General features: G+C 34.4%; 1 pseudogene; it reads right to left on the bottom strand.

Moving 5' to 3' along the window:
- The window catches only part of LOC107662145 (ryanodine receptor 1-like), a 113,019-nt pseudogene that overhangs the window by 95,211 nt on the left and 12,028 nt on the right, over window positions 1–5,780 (bottom strand).

Here is a 5,780-nt window from a genome sequence, read left to right as displayed (position 1 = left end):
GGGATATCAACACCCTGCCACTTTTTTGATGACTATACCTGGGCATTTGACGTTGTCTCTAGAAAGCACAGACGGTTCCCGAAGCCTTCACAGGAAAGACATAGTTTGAACTGCTCCTTCAGAACAGTCGCGGTGCACTGGAGCACAACTTGGTCTTCCTGTGAGCCAGAGCAGGTTGTGAGAAAGGAAGAAAAAAACAGAAGGAATGCAAAGTGAGAGGATGAACAGACCCAGATGGCAAAGGTGACAATGACTCGTGACAATGGGGTGCAATAAATACCTATTCATAGTGAGACGTGAAAATATGTTGAATGATAACACACTGATCAGCGAGACATAAACACACACACACACACACACACACACACACACACTAGTACGTTCATAGCGCAGAGCGTGTAAATACGGTAATAAACACACTCGCTTCCAAACACTCTCCACCTGTCACATACAGCATTCTCAGCTGTTCCCTCCACTGACTCATGATGTAGCCATATCCTGCGCTCCCTTCTCCTCTCTCTCTCTCTCTCTCTCTCTCCAACCTCCTTTTCTCCATTATTTGTTCTCCATCTTTCTTTTTCTTTTATATTTCACTGTGTCCTAGGTTCTGTTTTTTTCCCTCTTCTGTAACAGCACTTTTGTCAAAACTCAAGCCCCACGATTTATCTTCTGCCCTCCTATACAGTAGGTTTCAGAGAATTTGTGTTTTTTGCAGGGACAATCTGTCCCACAATCCCCTGCACAGAGGAAATGGGGCCAATCTATCCTTTGTAAGGTCACAGAGCCCTTTAAAACTCCAGTCGTAAGATGTTTAGTCACTAAAACACATCTAGGAAGAAAGAAGATTCAGTATACAGCTGGTATTAAAGCCTTTGTGACGTATAATACAGTATATACTTACTACTTAAGGCCTATATGATGTTTTATATCCAGAGATTAAGTTACTTATTTTACAGAGATCATATTGACAATGATTTTAACAGTTGGTCACATATTACTGTTTTAAAGTAGACCGAATTGGAGCATAATGTAATCATGGAGCAGGATAAGCAGATATAGCAAGGTATAAACAAGATATACCTTAAGCACAATCTCAAGTTTGTCGTTGGAAATAGGAAGAATGTGTGTGTGTGTGTGTGTGTGTGTGTGTCTGAGAGAGAGAGAGAGAGAGTACAACCCTGATACTTATATAGCAAAATAGCAAAACACTGGGTGACTCACACTCCTTGTTGGACCATATTCAAAACCCAGAGACAAAAGCAACCATCCAAAATGTTTTATAAATACTACTATCAAAGGTACAGGGTACCTGATGTTATTAATAATTATATATGAAATGAATGTTAAATGAACACATTTTTACACAATATTTATTAAGAATTCAAAATAAATACATATATTTTCAAATACTGCAGCATATGAACACTTAACTTAATATTCTTAGAGATGCACAGAAACAGCTGTTCAGTACCTATAAGGGGATAATTATTTCAATTTATGGCTGATATAGTCTATCTATGCTACTTTAAAAAATATATATGCTATAGTAAAATTCTATGCTATTTCTCTCAATACATGACAAACAAATTACTAAAGAAAACTAAAACCAATTATTTTAAATACTACAAGAGAATTTAGGCCTGCAACATTATAATATTATATTTATTTTGAGATTATATTTAATGAAGATTTCATTCTTAACAGTGTTAATAAATTATTAATGTTTAGATTAACTTTATTTGTGTGTTAGATGACAGAAATGTACTAAAATGTAAACAAAAAAATAGGAGAACTAAAATGTAACAAAAAAAAAATATTAGGAGAAATTAGCATAATTTAATATTTTGTATAATACTCATCACTACGGATAAATAAAAAAAAAAAACTCTAAAATAAGTCAATGGTCCCTATAAAAAAATGTGATATACGAATAGAACTGGATCCTTATGTGAAAGACTAAAATCATACACAAATCTTTTATGAATGAAGCAGGCCCCTTAATAACATCTGTAGTGAGCACTAAATCATTCTGAGCCTTTGTTCTCATGGTAAGCTGCTGTGCTGAGCCTCATGATCTGCTGGCTTAGCTCATCCTTGTATAAATAGGCCCAGAGCAGCGCTGGGATTTGGCAGATGCGGAACACTTTACACCACAAGACACAAACAGTCAGCGCTAATGTGTTGCTTAAATGCTTCAGAGCTCATGCAGATTACAGTGAACAAAGAGTGTAGGAGGACAAACTGGGAAGGCTTGGAAGAGCACCGAACTGAAAACCTGGGCCTTATCAATATGTCACACTTATTTCTGCCTCTTAAGACAGGTGTAAGATTACAGCCTAGATTCACAGCAAGACAACCATAAACAAAAAGCGTCCAATTCCTACACCCGTCAAAACCCATCTGTTTTTATATGGATCTAGGATACACATGCCCATATTTCGAACCTCTCATGTGCCAGCTTTGCATATGCAAAAACAGGCTCCATTTCAGCTCTTTTTTATTGTTAGTAAATACATTCATACACTCGCTGTTATTCAATTTCTAATAAAACATACACTAACAGCCAAAAGTTTGGAATAATTAATATTTACTCTTTTTGAAACAAGTCTCTTATGCTCACCAAAGCTTTATTTGATCAAAAATCCAGTAAAAACAGTAATATTGTGAAATATTATTACAATTTAAAATATATTTTTTCTGTTTTAATTTATTAGAAAAAAAAATATTTATTGATGTGATCAGCCATTAAGTTTTCAGTGTCACATGATTCTTCAGAAATCATTTTAATATGCTTATCTGGTACTCAATAAACATTTATTATCAATGTTTTAAAAAAAAAATTTATTTTTTATTATTGTTTTCAAAAATACAGTAAAACATTGTGAAATGTTTTTACAATATTATATTATTACAAACTATTTTCTATTTTTGGCAGACATTACTCCAATCTTCAGTGTCACATGATCCTTCAGAAACCATTCTTAATTATTATCAGTTATTATTTGTGCTCAGTTATTAATAATAATATCAATGCTGAAAACATTTTTTGCTGCTTAATATTTCTGTGGAAACCGTGATAAAGTACACTACAATTCAAAAGTTTGGGGTAAGTTTGATTTTTTAAAAGAAATGAATACTTCCATTCTGCAAGGATGCATTAAATTGATCAAAAGTGACAGTAAAGAGATCAAAAGTAATAGCAAAAGCGACATAAAATATTACAAAAGATTTCTATTTCAAATAAATGCTTTTCACTGTTTCCACAAAAATATTAAGTAGCATAAAATGTTTTCAGCATTGATATTATTATTAATAACTGAGCACAAATAATAACTGATAATAATTAAGAATGGTTTCTGAAGGATCATGTGACACTGAAGATTGGAGTAATGTCTGCCAAAAATAGAAAATAGTTTGTAATAATATAATATTGTAAAAACATTTCACAATGTTTTACTGTATTTTTGAAAACAATAATAAAACATAAAACAATTTTTAAAAACATCACACAAATAATTATTCCCAAAAAAACATATTTTAATTTATTAAAATAATAAATATTTGTATATTCTATATTTATCCATCAGTTAAAATAAGAATATCATATCATATCAATTTAATGGACTGTGAGCTGATACAGCTGCTTTTTCAGTTGAATTAATTCGCTCATCTCTCTAAAGAGCCCGACTGTGTGTTTACAGATGTGCTGTGGCACCTGTGGGTATCAAAGAGCATGAGAAACACAGGTGCTTGATCACCACTGATGTCACAAAGGTCTCAGTGGGGTCAGAGGAAGCTGGGGTGTTACCTGATGAGAACAAAGTTGTGCAAAACCTTGGTAGCCAACTTTTTCTAAGCTGTTATTAATTGATGTGTATTCCCATTATACTGGTGTATATCATCTGCCTTGAACACGGCACTGAATATTGACATTCTCATTACAATGATATGTTGTGTCGCAATTCAGCAATAAGGAATAGGAGGCCATGTTACACTGTACATAGTCAACGTTAAATACAGTCTTACTAGGATTTCACAGAATGTTTGTTTATTGTGGCCCAAAATGAGTGAGTTTAGAGTGGCTTAAAAAAAAAAGGCATTTCTTACCTTTTTGAGTCATTTTGCAATTAAAACTTTAATAAATTAAAACTTAGATTAAAAATAAACTATGAAACTATGTAATTATTGTCAGTAGGAGTACAATGACCCACAGATATTTTAATGCATAATAAGTAAACACTCAATAAGCATGCAAAAACTATGCACAAGACAAGATATATATATAACTAGTCAAAAGCTTGGAATAATGAAGTTGTTTTTTTTATTTTTAAAGTATTTTATGCTCACCAAGGCTGTTATTATCAGATCAAAAATACAGTAAAAGAGGTAATACTGTGAAATTACTACTACAATTTAAAATAACTGTGGAACTGTGTATATATATATATATATATATACTTAATATTTAATATCAGTATTGGGCCATTTCACTATCACAAACACGACTGGAACGCTGAATTAACTAATCAGCATCCAGGACTAGAATCTGTTTATTAAAAAAAAAAAAAACTCACATTCATTTAGTTAGCAGTCTACAGTCTGCAAGACATTTGGATTCACACAATGACAGAACTAACTGTATTTCTATTTAATTTAGTCATTTATCCGTCACTATAGAGTGACATAAGAAACCAAAACACTGTAACAAACCTAAAAACTACCTCATAACCTCATTGACAAGATTGTATAAACATACAGTATTAACAAGCTGCTACACAAACAAACTTAGGAGGGAAAGAGGAAATGCAAAGTGCGCCATCAAAACACACAACAGCATTTATAATTAGAATCAGTGTGGGGATTCCCTTCTCCTCCAGTGTGCTGACAAAGACCTCCTCAAGCCTCCTACAGCCATCACTGACTGCTGACACTGACAGATGGAGGGACGGTGTGGGTGGATTAAGAAGAGTAGACATGGAGGAGAAGGAGGGGCTGGTGCATTAAAGACTGTCCCTTTTTAAAATGCTTTTGTCTGCCCCGACTAACATGAACTATAAAGGCACATCACTCTTTACACGCAGGACCCCCTGCAACTATTTCCCAATACAAAATCTCACTTTCTCTCTAGGTGGGCTGCCTGTAGTCATACAGCCACTGTGGTATTTATAGGGTGACGGTTATTGTTTTCCTGTCGGTACAACGGAATTCCAAAGTTGCCTGTTACATGTAGAGTGCTACAGGGTTGATGTATTTTTGCAGGCCAAAACAAGTTTCCGTTTCTGGTGTCAATGGGTTTTTTGAAAGGGTTTTCGATTAAACGTCTTATATAAGGTCTGTGCCTTGCTCAAGGGTCTCACCTCAATCGTGGTATTGAAGGTGGAAGACAGCACTGTACATTCACTCCCCCCACCTACAATTCCTGCCTGTACCAAGACTCCAACCCGCAACCTTTGGGTTAAACGTCCGACTCGCTAACCATTAGGCCACGACTGCCCCCAAGATGGAGTTTAGTCATTAGTCTGCTTTCACAGCATTTTAGTATTTTTATAATCATGCTCTTGCAAAGTATTCTAAGTATTCTTTTTTTTTTAAATAAAGACTGAAAGAGTTGTTGGAAACTTAAAGGGTTAGTTCACCCAAAAATGAAAATTCTGTCATTAATTACTCACCCTCGTGTTGTTCCAAACCTGTAAGACCTTCGTTCATCTTCGGAACACAATTTAAGATATTTTTGATGAAATCTGAGGGCTCTCTGACCCTCCCATAGACAGCAAGGTAAT

This window comes from Sinocyclocheilus anshuiensis, unplaced genomic scaffold (assembly GCF_001515605.1).
Source record: "Sinocyclocheilus anshuiensis isolate Anshui unplaced genomic scaffold, SAMN03320099.WGS_v1.1 scaffold643, whole genome shotgun sequence".
NCBI lineage: Eukaryota > Metazoa > Chordata > Actinopteri > Cypriniformes > Cyprinidae > Sinocyclocheilus > Sinocyclocheilus anshuiensis.
The sequence above is the reverse complement of the archived record's forward strand: the minus strand, read 5'-3'. Positions and strand labels throughout refer to the sequence as shown.